Source organism: Coloeus monedula (assembly GCF_965178545.1).
Source record: "Coloeus monedula genome assembly, chromosome: 11".
NCBI lineage: Eukaryota > Metazoa > Chordata > Aves > Passeriformes > Corvidae > Coloeus > Coloeus monedula.
In genome coordinates, this window is record NC_138791.1 from 1,139,141 (window position 1) to 1,154,556 (window position 15,416).

At 49.3% G+C, this 15,416-nt stretch overlaps 1 protein-coding gene across 1 annotated transcript in view; it reads right to left on the minus strand.

The window, feature by feature from the left end:
- FBLN2 (fibulin 2) overlaps nucleotides 1–11,664 on the minus strand; it is a 94,129-nt gene extending 82,465 nt beyond the window's left edge. Inside the window, exon 1 of the mRNA XM_082288623.1 lies at nucleotides 11,581–11,664. The gene's annotated coding sequence lies outside the window, so the exon portion shown is untranslated. The remainder of the gene's footprint in view (nucleotides 1–11,580) is intronic.
- Between the last annotated feature and the right edge of the window lie 3,752 nt (nucleotides 11,665–15,416).

Sequence of the window (15,416 nt, forward strand, 5' to 3'; positions counted from 1 at the left end):
AGTTAAAAAGTAAATCTGGAAAACAAAGTACAAAAATCAAAGTGAAACCCAGCCAGATAAAATCTTTGCAACTAGCAGAACACAAGGCACGAAGCAAAGCCAGCACTCAAACAAAGTTATTTTACGCTTCTCCCAGCAAATTTGCAACAAATGTCCAGTTAGGAAAGATTTCTGCTGACCTGTGTATGAGCAGCAATGCAGATGTGGCGAGTTCTCCTGTCACCTTTTGTTCCCAGCCATGTCAGCTGTGCTCTGCTCCAAGTGCTGCTCACACTCCCAAATCCCCTTTTCCAGCTCTATCTGAGGAACTGCCCAGATTTTGTAGTGTAATCTGAGCAGGGAAGTACCATGTGCCTATGATATGGTTAATTCACTTTTTACCCCCTGCAATGCTTAAGGAAGCTGCTTCACATTTCAAAGCTGAGCCTAGGGCTGCCTGACCCAGGTACAGCCAGGGCAGCGCTGGGGCTGCCTCCTCCACCCCAATGGGGCCCTAAAATAGCTCATTTCCCCATACCAGACCCCAGGGGGGATTCAGGGGGCTGCTGAGACCCTTGTCTCCCTTCCCCTGGGTGCCTGGTGCAGAGGGGACCGCAGCCCCAACACAGAGGGGCCAGCTCTCCTTGCTGAGGGCCACCACCATCCCCATGGCCAAAGCCAAGGCTCTTCACCGAGACAGCTCTGGTGAGGCCCCTCAAGACCCAGCAAAGCCCTGGGCATCTGGTCTGGGATCTTTGGTGAGGAAGTTGGGCTGGAAGAGTCCCATCTGTTCCTCTCCAGTGTTGCCATCAGCTAAGCTATTAACAAATCAAGCCTCTAAACTTTGTCAATTAACTCTTCTGTTAATATTCTTCTGTTGTTATTGATCTAGTTCTGGTTTGAATTTGCAGTTGTCATCACGCTTGACAAGAACACTACACTTGAGAGAAGAAGGAAATGCCTCTTCTCCCCAAATTCTGCACAGGGAGGAGTTAAACCTGTTGTGAAGCTGCCAAAGACGAATGCACCAGAGAAGGTGCAGAGGAGAAAGAGGGAGAATAGTCCTGAAATGCTGTCACTCCTGCTTGTCCAGCCCCACGTGCAGGTCCTCAATGCTGTGCACCAAACCCAGGTGGTAACAACCAGCACCAGCCTGGTACAGACATCTCCTGAATGTTTGGTCTTGGAAAGGGTAAAGTGCACACTGACAATGGTTGTGCTATTCCCCAACTTTTGTGAAAGCAAATTCCATGTAATCCCAATGTCAACATTGTCAATGACCCTATCACTGCTAAATGGAGTCAGGGAGGCTGAGGGAGCCCCATTTGGCAAGGAGATGGGAGGTCTCTGTTACTTTTTCCCACAGCCCTGGGCAGATGAGGGGAGCAGATAGAGCTGCTTTTCATCAGCCAAGGGAGGGCCCCTAAAAGAGATTAAAGGGAAGAAACAGTCAGGGATCTTGGAGAAGAAAAGATGCAAGACAAAAAGATGGTAGAAAACAGAAAACCTTTGGGGGAACTTTAACTCTTGGCCGGAAGGCAGCAAAGCAATTTCATGTAAGGAACCTGCTTTTTAAATTCTTGCCCTGGTATTTAACACCTACAAATACCTTGTGTGGGATTTCTAACAACTGCGTTCTGCATCTTTGAGCTTTCCTGCCTTCAAACTCTTGATCTTTATTCTAAAGCAAAGGTGAGAGGTCTGTCTTCCCTGTTGCATAATTCACTAAAGCCAGTTATGTTTGAAATTAGCATGTGGGTAAGGTAAAACCTGGAATAATGTAATGGACTATTGCAGAGAAAAATATATATCCTTCAAGGATGAATTCAACATCTCAGCTCAGAAATTTGATCTTGATTGGTTATAATGACAATTGTTTACCAAAAAAAAGGAACAAAAAGCAAGTGAGGTGACCTCAAAGGTTAGGAATCATAGAATGGTTTGAGTTGGAAGAGACCTTAAAGCTCATTAAGTCCCACCCGTGCCATGGCAGGGACACCTTCCACCGTCCCAGGCTGCTCCAAGCCCCAATGTCCAGCCTGGCCTTGGGCACTGCCAGGGATCCAGGGGCAGCCCCAGCTGCTCTGGGCACCCTGTGCCAGGGTCTCGCTGTAAGGAATCCACAACTTGCACCTCTGCCAGCCCCAGCAGCACCTGCACTGCACTCCAGCAGCACTCCGTGGTCCTCACCTCATCACTCTGGTAGTCCAGGTGCCCCATCCCTGACTCGTGTGGGTGACCCCGATTTCTGTGCCCCCCAAGCCCTCCAGGTGAGGCCAGGCAGGGGCTGCCCAGCCAGGGCAGGGCACAGCCCCCTGCAGGGAGCCAGCTCTCCGCTGCTTAATTTCATTAGCCTGTAGAACAGGCTATAATTTGCTGAAATGATGATTAATCAAATCTTATTTTTCTCTAAGGCAGCTAATGGACAGCCAGTTAAGTGTCTCAGTAATTCTGAAATAACAAAGGAATACTCATGGAGCAACAAGCACCAGCTATTTAACAGCACAGCCTGGCAGTGGCAGCCAGCCTGCCTGGAAGGGCAGGAGGTGCTGACCACCAAATCCTTTCACCCACATCATCCCAAAACCACCTTTTTTTTCTTCCCACTTCAGATCACCACCATCACCCCATCCTCCCTGCTTGCTCCCAGGCCTTTGTGCCCACTGGTGCGGAGGGCCAGGGAGCCCTCATGGGGCCAGGGGATGGGGTGCCCAGGAGATGGGGTGCCCAGGGGCCAGGGGATGGGGTGCCCAGGGGCCAGGGGATGGGGTGCCCAGGGAATGGGGTGCCCAGAGGCCCCCCCAGCACCCCCCTCCCGAGCTGGAGGAGCTGGGCACCCAGGGCCTGCCAGTTCCATCGGGCAGCCGCCGCCTGTCTCGTGGCTCCGTTCACATCCTTTCCAGACTCCAAACAAATCCACGACTGATTTGTTTTGATCATATAAATCAGGGTAAGATTAAGAGGCATAAACACAACTTAGTGCAGTACCCATAAAGCAAAGAATGACATTTTTTACAAGAATCCATAATCTTGTTTTTTGAAGTATTTCTTCAGTGGGAATTGTGTTGGAGCAAAGAATGCAAAACCTAGTAGCTTCCAAGAGGGGGTCATGTGAAATTACTCTATTTCAAGATTTTTCCAAATCACTAACATTTTGATTCTGAATGTATTTGTAAGAATATGCCAAAAAACATCAAACCAGTCAATTTTTTTTTTTTTTTTTTGCAGTTCGTAGCTGTCTCCTTTTTTTCCAGGTCTTAAAAAATGTTTTTGTAGAGAACTTATGTCATTTCTGTAGAAACTTCTGCAATCCAAAATGACATTGCATTTTTTTTCAAGTAAAAAGCAACCCTCCCAATAAAGAACAAAGAACATCCTTTGTTTCAGACGAAGAATTTCAGGAGAAACCACAAAATGTTCAAGCAAAACATTAAACATTTGATTTTCCACCCATTTTGCCAACAGTCTAAGTTTTCCCATACTTCTAATATCAGTGTCAATAAGGAGGGGAGGAGACAGGAGGCAGGTCAGATGGATGACTACAACTTAAAAGCTGTTAATTAAATAAAGATGAAAACAGGGTATTTTGCAGAAAGCATTTTTCTTCTTTGACTCGGCTTTTCTTTTTAATGAGGAAACAAGACCTGCTTAATTTACCCATCAGGAAAAAACAGCATTGAGCTAAAACTAGAAGTTGTTATTCGTGTTATTACAGAAACCCTGGGCTCTGCTCCTGGGCACACCCAGCTCTGCAGCCACCCTCATCACCAACCCGAGTGTCGTGTCCTTTGTCCAGACCCAAACATTCCTGGTGGCAGATGTTATTTAGGCTCTTTAAATGAGTTTTAGAAAAGCAGGCTAAAAACCAAATGGAAACATTTCATTTTGAACCCAGTGGAGATTATCTGAAACACACACACGCCTCCCTGACACGCTTCACTGCCCGTTTTCACAGAATGGTTTGGGTTGGAAGGGACCTGAACATCATCTAGATCCAGCACAATTATGGAGTTCCAATTCCCAGTTAGTGGGAGTTTTCCCAGTGCAAGACACCCCCCAGCTGTGGCAGCACATGGGACTTCAGCTGCATGCTAGAGTGCCACAATGCCCAGCACTGCACAGACACACAGCCAGGGCTGTTTAGTCAGAGACAAGTGACCCCGAACTACAGAAATGGCACCAAGAATTAAATACACGAGCTGTCTGCTCTAGACATATGCTTCATCTTCATGGCAAACATCATAAAGTGCCGATTTACTTTTTTAATCGTTGAAGAAAGAGAGATTTTAGTAAATTTAAGTATAACCCAGCGAGTTTCCTTCTTGATTACCAGCATCTTACTTCAGTCTATTTAAATGCAGGAGTAGAAGTGATGCACTCAAGTTAACCTGTTTGCCCAGACTGGAGAGACATTATTAAATGTTCTTGTTCTTTTACACATCCTAAATATTCAGACACTTGCAGCACCCCAGGGTATAGTGTGCTATGTCAACACCTCGAGAAGAATGCAAACATCTTAATAAAAGTGAGGAGAGATTGCTTATCGTGCACTCTTGTGTTAACATCTGCATTTTACAAAAGCTCTGAATTATTACACACACTTTCCACAGGACATATCCTCCTGGATATGCAGGCAGCCATGCCAGGAACCAAGCAGCATGTCAGAAAGCAGACTGCATTTTTGGTTTTGCTCTCAAGGCAAATGAATGTTTCAGAGCATTCTGCAGTTCCCCTGAGCAGAGCCATTTACTCCACTTACCAGCCCAGAACTGAGGGGTAAAGCCCCCAAATCAATCTTTTCTGTATCTCATTATATCCTTTCCAAATGGCCATCCACATTTTATACATTAATCATACCCAAGATCATACTTTCAGGATCACCAGGCTGGATGTTGTATTGACTGTATGACAGAGCTCCACGCAGGAGGCAGATTAGATTAGGAGAACGTGACGTGCTACCAAATGTAAGTGTTCTGGTTCTGAAAACTGAGTAAGTAAAAATTAGCCTCCATAGGCCTGGCACAGCAGCTCAATCCAAGAAGTTCTCTTCACTACTGACCCCTCTGGGCTGTGGCAGCCCTGGTGCCAGTCCCTGCCCTGGGCTGTGCTGCTGAGGTGCCCCCAGCAGCCCGTGGTGTGGCACACCAGCCCAGCTCCTTCAGGTCCCCCCGATTCACTTCAGGAAAGAAAGAGACAAACCCAAAAGCCAGCAGGATTATCTTCAATAGTCTAATTAGTGTTTTGAGATAATCCACTTGGTTTTGTCTAAAGCAAATTAGGAGGTGCTCGTGGGAACTGTGCAGGGGCAGTGACCAGCACAGCCCAGAGCAGGGGAGGGCTGGCAGTGGTCAGTGGGGTCAGATATCTGCACAAGCTGCCCACCCTTGACCCCGGGCTCAGGGGCTTTCAGGAGGTGCACGCCAGGTCCAGTAACTCTGCCCAGTAGAGCTGCTACCACCTTCTATGCCAACTCCATTTAGAGGCAGCAACACACTTAGTAAAACAAAACTAGATTAAAAATAAAACAAAATTGGGCTTTGCTATCAAAACTAAAATCTGGCAGCCTGTTCCCATGCAAAATCCTTCACAAGTGATATGTTTGTGGAGGACAGCTGGAATAAATCCATGACATTTAATGACATACTAAAAGCAAACCTTGAACAAACAACTTTAAATCATTTGAAATACTACTGTGAATAGATGAAACCTTGCAGCACTCACATGTTACAATAATTAATCGTTTCTAAACAGCGGAGTTTAATTATTTTTGAAAAAATCATTTTCAGAAGCGTTTTTTTTTTCCCCATTCCAGACATATATTTAAAGTAGCACTCTCCTGTGAAAAGGTTTCACTCCAGACTTTTAAATGCATTCTCTCATTCTGATCTGATTCATGACACCAGCAAAAGAGCTTTTCCAGCTTTCACCCTAATGTTTTTTATACGTAACCTCGCCTCCAAAGCCCAGGCACAGCACAGCAAAGCAACAGTCCTAGAAGCTGTTTCTATGAAACACTTCAAATGTGATTGTCACAGAAACTCAGACAACAAATTGCCTTGTAATTTAAACAGGAATTTAGATCCCACAGGCATCTCCTAAACCTCTGTCCATGCATATCCAGTATCATCCTCAATGGCTCACAAATGCTCAGGCAGAAGAACAGGTCTGTCCTCCATGGGTGAAAGAGCTGTTCAATAGGAACCTCACAGATGCCCTGAAGGATTCCAGCTGGCCCCACCAGCGACCTGTGGAATTTGCCAGAAGGAACAGCGATGAGCTGGGGGACAAGTACCAACCTGAGATGATTTAGGACAGCACAAACAGAGTGTAAGGGGCACATCTTAAGCTGCTCCTGGCCAAATGGCCCAGCTCTCATTAAGCGAAGCCTGGGGGACACGCAGATGGTGTCTCCTGGCCGTGGCTACGGCAGGAGTTGGCCAAGGACCAGCAGCTGGCTGGTAGTCCCCTACCACACGTCTGGCAGCAGGGACAGAGGGAACATTCACTGTGCTAGTGCAGACTCAGCTAATTTAAGTCAAAAACAAAGCTGGTTTGAGCTAACCTGGCTGGATTTGCAGTGAGGTGGATTAAGAACACCCATAAGACCCCTTCTGCCAGCTCTGGTGGGGATATAATCTTTGCTGGTTGTATTTTCTATTTCCAAAATGTCATGTATGCCTGCCCCAGGAATTGTTTTCTCTCTCTCCGTCCACCACCAGTCTAGACAAAACTGCATTAAGATCCTTTCTTGACTTACGTGTACAGGTGTAAGGGGTTAGCAGTTACTAAAAGGTTTTGCGGATACAGGAAAAAATGAGCTCCTTGTCTCCAAGGTATTCTCAGCGAATAGAGTCCGGAGCAAAAACTAGAACTAAACTAAAAGAAATTTCGTGCCAAGGATCACAAGAAAAAAAAAAAAAAGAAGAAAAAAAGCAATTCCTACCAAAATAGGCAGAAAGTCTGCGAGGAGTGGAAGGGCACTTCCTGAGCCCTCATGGCACACAGAGGAGCGTGTGGGGTGCTCGCTGGTGGCTGTTCCTGTGGGGTGCCCCGAGCCCAGCGCCAGCCCAGCCGCTGCCCGAGCAGCTGTGCCACGCCTCGCTTCCCACGCTCCCTCCAGCTCCGCATTCCTGGCACCGGGCAGGCGCTCCCTGCCTGCCTCCATTCATAAAAAGGAGACCACGCTGAGGAAAGCCACAGGCTCCACTGCACCCAGGCAGAAATGGCAGTGACATCCCCGCTCCAGCAGTGGCTTCCCCGGCCGGCCCGACGCGGGGAGCCGCGAGGTCACATCTGGATGGGGAAGGCAGTGCATCAGTGACAGGGCTTAAACAACTCCCCGCCTCTGGATCCAAGCCACAGAGCTCATTAGCAAACAGGACAGACAGGAATGTACGTCTGCCTTAATGCAAACCAAGAGGTGTAATTAACATGGCTTAATTTCCATGAATAATAGGTTAGGTTTGTAACACACAATAATGAAAACGTAACTCGAAGGGTCTGGTCTTGCTCTGGTCATGTTGAGCAGCAGGAGGAGGAGTGGCCAGGCCACAAGCGAGATGCATTTCTTCATACCTAAGTGGGACACGTTTGCTTCGACAGTTTGATTTCCAACAAAAAGACCACAATAACATAAGCAGGAGAAAACAAAGCACTTTTTGGAAAGCCCCTTTCCAAGTCTCTTTTGTTTAACTCCTGATCTATATGAACATGGAATTGGAAAGGACTTCTTGGGATACTAAATACAGGCCCTTGTTATTAAAGGCAACATGTCACTTCCAGCAGAAAGAAAGGTTAATGTTATGCCAATGAGCTGGAAGGAAATCCGAATTTCAAATGCAAGAGAATGGGGGGAAAAGCTAAACAAAAGTGAATGCATGAGCCCATATCATGAGATCAGAGCCTTATACTAAATACAAGGGCTGGTGGCACATCGAAGAGGAGATAAGAGGCACAATAATTAAGAGTCAGGGTTCTTTCTGTCACTAGGGATCTGCATACAACTAAGAAAAACACCTCAGCACGCTCAGCCCTGGGACAGAGGAGGAAGGGGAGCTCCCAGGGCACTGTGAGGCCACCTGAGATCACAGTGGCCCCAAGATCAAAGGCTCGTGGAAGAGGCAGCCAGGTCCCAGCCAGCAGCACTCTGGTTTCTCCTGCTGAACAGCCAGAAGGCAGCCATAGGAAAGCATGTGCCCACTGCAAGTCTTTCAGCAACCACCAAAAATCTCTGGAGAATGTAAGAGACACCTTCTGGTTTTGCCAGAAGCAGTTAAATCCCACCTTGTACCCACAAACTGCGGGAAGAAACTCCCAGGCATGGAAACATTTCCAAAGAACAGTTTGAAAGAGAAGACCAACCCTGTAAACACTTGTCATCTCCCTGGATTAAGGAGAGCAGCAGCAGAGAGAGAGGCATGGTTGGCAGGAAGCTTGGTTTGGTTCACATGGGATGCAAAATCTGAGGGCACAGGGATGGTGGGGAGGGACAGCCAAGGTCCCTCCCCCACCCAACAGTCTCCATGCAGCCTGTGAGAACTCAGCCACCAGACACTACAGCAATGAGAGCAACAGGAGCTCTTAGAGGTTCCAGTACACACACAAAAGGCACAAAATCATGGAATGAAAGCAGCCCGGAGAAGGGCTGTAACTGCTCTGCTCCTGCAGATCCAGAGGAAGGGACATCCGCAGTGCTGGAGGGGCTCTGGCAGCATGGAAACCCCAGCAGTGTCCCCTCCTGTCACGGAGGAACTGTCCAGCAGCCTCCATCCCAGCCGGGAACAGCCCTGCAGAGGATGCCATGGATGCCACTTCCTCCCTGCGCTGCTGCTCCGTGGCAATCCACCCCTGAGCCCCAAGAACCAGACCGGGGTGCTGCTCACACACATGCAGGAGTGAAGCTACACTCAGCAGCGCTCTGGTCAGGCCTCCTGTGAGCTCACAAGCCTCTTGCAGTGGGCCAGCTGATCCTCAGCCACACTCACCCCCAGCCCCCAGAGATGGGGCTTGCTGTAGCTCTCCCACGAGCGCACGCCAGAGCGGGACAGAAAGGGCTTTGTTTGGAATGTCATCTTTAATGCCACCAAGCACTGTGGGACTCTCTGCCCATCACCACCTCCCAAAGGCCACCTACGCTCAGCACACAAAGCTGCAGAACACCATTTCTTCCAGCTTCAAGCAGATCAGCTAAATTTAGAAGTGTCTAATAGCACATGATCACCTCATGCGACTGGAAAGGTATTAAATGGATGGATAGACAGATGGACAGAAAGAGAGATCTCTTCAATTAGAAAAACTCATTTAAATTAAAAGAAAACCAGTTTTCCTAGTATTTATATACACTGCAAGGCTACTGTTTACTTATTATTTTTCCCACTTGCAGAGTAGCTTGCTGCAGTCCCACAGAAGTGGAATCCCCGAGGATTCCACTTCCAGGGCTGAAGAGCTCCATGGCTTTGCCATCAGTTTCTTGTCTTTAGTGGAGAAGTTAAAGCTCCAGCCACTACACTAAACTCAATAAATCCTGCTCAGAGCGTCGCCTTCGTGACAGAATACATTGATGCAATTAAAATAACATGGCTCTCCAAGAGTAACGCAGCACTGGGAAAGCTTTGCCAACAAAGCAATGCCAATTAAGAGTGTGATTTTTGGATGATATTTTTAGGCCAACATCAGCCCTATTAATGCGGGTAGAACTGTCTTCAAAGTGATTTTGAAGGTCCAGCTGACTCCACTTGGGAAAAGAACCAGTTAAAAGACTGGGTTTTGGCCTCTATAGCCTCCATTCTGTCATTAGGGGAAAATCTTTCATAATAAAACTAATTTCATCCATTCCACTAGTAAGGGTGGTTTGTGTCCAAAATCTTCTCAGATAATTTTACGCCCATTAACTGTATACCATGGGCTGTAGTTTTTGTTGTTAAATGCCATGAGTTACAAGTAAAGCCACATGTATGGGATGCGCCCATAGCCTCCGCTTGCAACTGAAAGGACCAGGATGCCTAAGAGCAAAGATGTGTCCTGAGGAGGAGCAGGAAAGGAGAGAACTCAGGTGCTGATGGTCTGTCAGAAAACCACACACACTCCAAACACCGCCCCTCTACTCATCGCCTGTGGGTGCAAAGAAGCCAAACTCGGTGCGGATATAACCTGGCAATAACAGCAACCTTCCCTTCCAAAGAAAACCAAGGGTTTACAGAGAAAACTCGGTACCAGTGGGGCACACGCGAGCTCAAAGGCCCTTCCTGCAGGTGTTACAGCCCGTGTGCCCAAACCCTCCTCCCCTGACCTCACTCCCCGCGGGCGGCTCAGCTCGGGGCGACCGACAGGCTCCTGCACCAGCGCCTGAGCGACAAGGGAGGAGATTAAGGTGAGGGGAGGCGTGGGGGCAGAGAACCGGCTGCCTTTCGCTCAGCCCTGAACACACCGAGTGATTCTGTGCCGGGAGCTCGGTTTCTCCACTGATCCCACAAGCCTGGTCCCCCAAACTTGCCCAGCACATCCCTCCCCGGTGCCCCCGACCCTCCCCGGTGCCCCCGACCCTCCCCGGCACAGCGCCAGCTCCATTTAAACGCTGCTCGCTCCAGAAATCCGAGCATACCAGCAAAGGCAGGCAGAGAGCGCTTTTCTTAGCTGTGCCATATACTTTCCCCTCTTCTTTCGAACTTCCCATTGGTTTTCGCTCGGCTCACGGGAGGCGAGCAAGCCTGCCCGACTCGGTGAACGAACGCGTTTATGGAACAATCTCGGCAGCTCTCCCCCCAACGCCAAATGACATTTGCTTTGCAAACACTCCCACCGCCCCGCGGGCTGCTCTCGCCTCCACCCAGGGACTTGTTTTCAGTAAAGCAACAGCTCTGAAACATCCACAGCAACTTTTTTTTCCTTTGACAATTTGCCACTTTCAAACCAACAGAAAAAAATAAAAAAGGAGAAAGAAGAGGAACAGCGCAAGGAAATACCCGCGTATTTGTCCCGGTAGCCGCGAGAGGGCTTTGGGTCGAGGGGCTGCAGCGGGCTCCGCTCCGCCGGCTCCGGGAGCGGCCCGGGAGCCTCGGCCGGGGCTCCGCGGGGCACAGCGGGGCCGTGCCCGGGGCTCCGCGCCCGCGCTGCCGCCGCACTTACCGGGCCGCCGCCGCCGCGCTGCTCCGCTCCGCTCCGCGGGGAAGGGGCCGCGGGACCCCGGGAGCCGGAGGGAGGGGCCGGAAAGCTGCGGCGGGGCCGAGCGGCGGCGGGGGGTTTGTCCAACCTGACACCGGCCGGGCGGACGGGCGGGGAGCCCCGGCGCCCCGGGCGGGCGGCGGAGCGCGGCCGGACACGCCGGGACAAGGAGGTGGGCTGTGTGGGGAGGCTCACGGGGAGCGGAGCTGCCCGCAGACGGGCTCCTGGGGACCGCAGCTACAAAGACAAAAGGAAAAGCCGGGGGTGAGAGGTGAGCGCCGCGCCTGCCCTGGGGCCGGGGGGCCTCACCTCCGGCTCTGCCCAGGTTAACCCCGCTCTGTCGACCAAAGGTGGCTTCGAATTTGTGCTACAAGAAGGGCTTTTCAGAATTTATTTTTGTGCCGCAGATGCTCACTGAGATCTAAGGAGCCCCAAACTCACCTCGCCCTCAGGGAAGCATTTGGTGATCGGATCCCGATCTGTTCAGCGAGAGGGTTCGGCTGTCGTATGACAATAGCGGCTGTTTATAGAAACCCATCCTGGGATAAATTAGAGACAAGTCCCTGGGACGAACGAGGTCCCTGCAACAAACACTATGTCATCGGGAAAACATCCCTCCTCGGAGGGTCTCAGGAAGAACCGGGTGTGCTCCCTGCCAGACAGGGGCTGCGCTTGTGAGCGCAGGGGGCTCGGTCAGAGGGAGCCTCTTGCCCTGCATCGGGAGCTCTGGGACGTCTCTCTGGGCACCAGGCTCGGCTTCCCCCTGCATTTCTGTCCCTTCAGGACAAGCTGTTTCCAGCCTGACTGTGAGGCCAGCCCCGAAGCTCTGTCCCTGGGGCAGGCAGCACTGAGACACGCAGCTGGGATGTTTTTACACTGCAGAGCTCCTCCATCTTCTCAGGCATTTGGTTATGGGAAGAAGAGACCTTGTTTGATGCTCACTGGAGCTATTGGCAGGACAGTTCTGCCCAAGCCTGCAGGGAAGAGCGGCAGGAGCGTGGCAGTGTCCCACCAAGGCCCCCCGTCCAGCCCGCAGCCGCACAGCTCTGCGGCACCAGCCAGCCCTGGCCCGGGCCATGGGGACAGCTGCAAACAGCTGCTGGAGGCACCAGAGCATCCATGGCCTGCCTGCCAGCTTTGCCCTTCCCAACAACCAAGGGATGCAGCAGAATCTGCTGCTGCAATCAGAGGTGGTAGCTCCCTACAGTGCTTGGTCACCTTCCTCCTTCTTCTCTTACTGCAAACTCAGCCTGGCCCAGTGTAGGACACTGAAACTGCAATATTGTGAAAAAACTTTGGAGCTGGCCCTGGCTCTCAACTCCCATTCACAAGGAAGACTGAAGTCTGCACAGACAAAATGTGCATACAATTAGGGGAAAGTAGCAGAGTAAGAGTTTCCATTTCTGAAATGTGGTATCCTGTCTCCAACACAGCCAGTGCTTGGGAAAGTGGGACTGTCTTATTGTGTGATGCTGCAGTGGATGTGGGAAGGGTCCTGCCGATTGCTGCTGGGCTCCCCGAGGGATGGACCAACTACACAGAATCATTGTGTAACTTTAGCCAGAGAGAAAAAGGCTATTTACTTTGTAAGCAAACAGTCAACCCTCCCAAAGTGTTCCTACAGAGTCTTGAATTTCATCTGGAGAAAAGAATGAAAGCATAGGAAGACCAGAGGACTCTGATTTCTCTCCACCTCTGTGGAGGTGACCCTGTGGTTTGACCCTTGAGGTTTGTTGGAGCACCTTAGCAGGGGAGAGGTGTGGAGAAGTCGTGTGCAGGGTCTCTGTCTTGGCCTTGCTTTCACTCAATTTATCCAAGTAAAAAAAATTAAAAACTCTGTCTCTGAGCCATATTTTTAACAACCTGAGATCACTTAAAATATTTAGCTTTGACTTTAAGTGATACTGAAGAAGGATTTAATGAAGGAACCTCTAGGATTTAATGAAGTGAGGCTAAATGGAAATATCCATCATTTCTGAATGAAAGAAACCTGACAGCATTGTCTGGGGACTGAAAGGATATGGCAGGTCGTGTGAATCCACACAAAGACAGGGCAGCCATGCTCATGGGTGGGATAGCACATGCCCACCCAGGGACTAGCTTTGGAAAGCAAAACTCTTTGGAAGTCTGACTTCAGGAGAAAAGTTTGGACTTGAATTCAGCCCTTTTTTGCATCTCCAGCATTCCTGAAGCTCTGAGCTCTGCACTGTGCACCAAAGGGGAGAGGGTAGCACTGCCTCCTTCCAAGAGACAGGCAGGGAACCAGAGCACAGAGAAACCTCTGGACATGGGGTGGTTAATCCTTGACCCACTTAGAAACAACTTATTTTCCAAATAAAAGCCCCATAGAAGAGGAACCAAACCAGGAGAAAGAAGATGTGCCATTTTAAAATTCCAGAGCTGAGATAAAAAAAAAAAAAGTCTCTAGGGATTCCTAAACAACAATTTCCTAATTGCATACCAGTGAGAATGACACCACCAGTGTCCTTTGCCCCTGTAAATTGTAGGAACTCTTTTGCCACATCTCTTCCATGACTCTCCCTTCCACATAGCTCTAGCATTCCCACTTTAAAGTGGTGCTGTTCTGGTTGAACAGCCATGGAGCAGAGCAGACTCAGACAGAAATATTTGTTTGCGTGTCCTCATCCAACCACAGTTTTTCAGAATTTGGGAAGATGTCACAAAGCAACAGAAAACAATGCCTCCTTGGCCAAAGTCAGAGCACTCCACAGCACGCCTTTCAGTGCAGTGTATGGTTGAGAAACATAAGAAATGCACAGCTCACACAGGAAAAGCCTTCAGCAGATGTTGCTGCTTTAAAAAACCAGAGAGTCACTATTCTAGCACATTTCCTACAAGAGGAAATAGACTAGCTCAATCCAAACAAATCAGTCACAGTCTACATCGACTCTGAGCCCATGGAGAAAAGCTCACACCATTCTGGGGATTTCTCATCACCAGGACTTGTAAAGGTTTGCTGGGACATGCACAGCAGAACTTGTAAAGGGAAAAGTCAAAGCAGCAGCTCACAGGAGAAGATTCCTGCAGTGCGAGAATCACCCACTCAAGCAGTTTAGGAGGCATCTCCCTTTCCTTATCATCAGCCAATTTTTCTGCAGGTGTTTGGTCACATTCACTCTCTGCTATACCCATTGAGTGCCCTGGGAGGAAATAAGGTGGTACATGTAAAACAGAGTAAAGCCTAATTCTTCAAGCCAGCAGCAAGTGTGCCTGACAGTGACTTGCCATTAATTTAATGTACTGGCAAGGCAAGAGCACTTACAAGCAGCATTTGATAAAGTATTCTTTCAGATTCTGGCATTTTACTGCCAGTGCCTGAGAACTGTACCCAAATCTAACATCAAAAGGCTTTTCAAGGGAAATAGCAGGAAAATTATCTTTATCTTGGAACCCGATTTGAAACTGCTCCTGGTTCTCAAACTTCTTCACCACTAGTAATTGATGGAATTCAGCACTCTGATGGCAGCAAATGTCACCTCAGTGAGGAGCCTTCAGATGGCAAAGGCTGCAAAGACAGCCAGGGCGAGCCGTCCGTCTACCCCATGGCTGCAGAAACAGCCCCTCTGCCAGCGCTGGTTACCTTCCCTTTTGTCACAGGTAAAGCTCCCAAGAAACCCAAACCAAGCATGTCAGACACACTTTAGCTTGGACTGATTTCCAAATGTGCCACAGAGGCTCAGATCTGACACAGGTGTGCAGGGAGCAGGCAGAGTGGTGTTTTTCCCCAGTCACCCCTGCTGGTATCTCCCGTTTCCTCCTGGCCATCCCAGTTCCTCTCACTGGAACCCTTGTACCTGAACATTTTGAGAGTGGGAAGTTAAAGATGCAACTGAAACAACGAGTTTCTTCTTACTGTTTTCTCTTTTGAAACTGGTCAGTATTGACCTTGAAAGTTTTCAAAGAACAGATGAAGCTCTAGTTCTTTCTGTGGTGGATGAGCTGACTAATGCAGACTGTCAAAATCTACTTTAGATTTGTTGCAGCACGTTACATGCAGGTTGTAAACAAAACAAATATCCAAGATAAGAGTGACGGCCAGCAGGCTGCATCCCGTGAAGCCGCGCTCAGAGTCATGATCTGCATTATGATTCTGAAACACGCTGCTAATTTAGGAAGGATCAAGTATTGAAAAGCCATTTCAGCAGAACTTCACAAACATTTAAGGTTGCCAGCCAGGACCCAGAGCCCACGGGCTCTTTCTGTGTGGGCTCTTCTCGTGTGGTTTTTTGCACCCACGTCCAGCTCTGCTCCTCAGC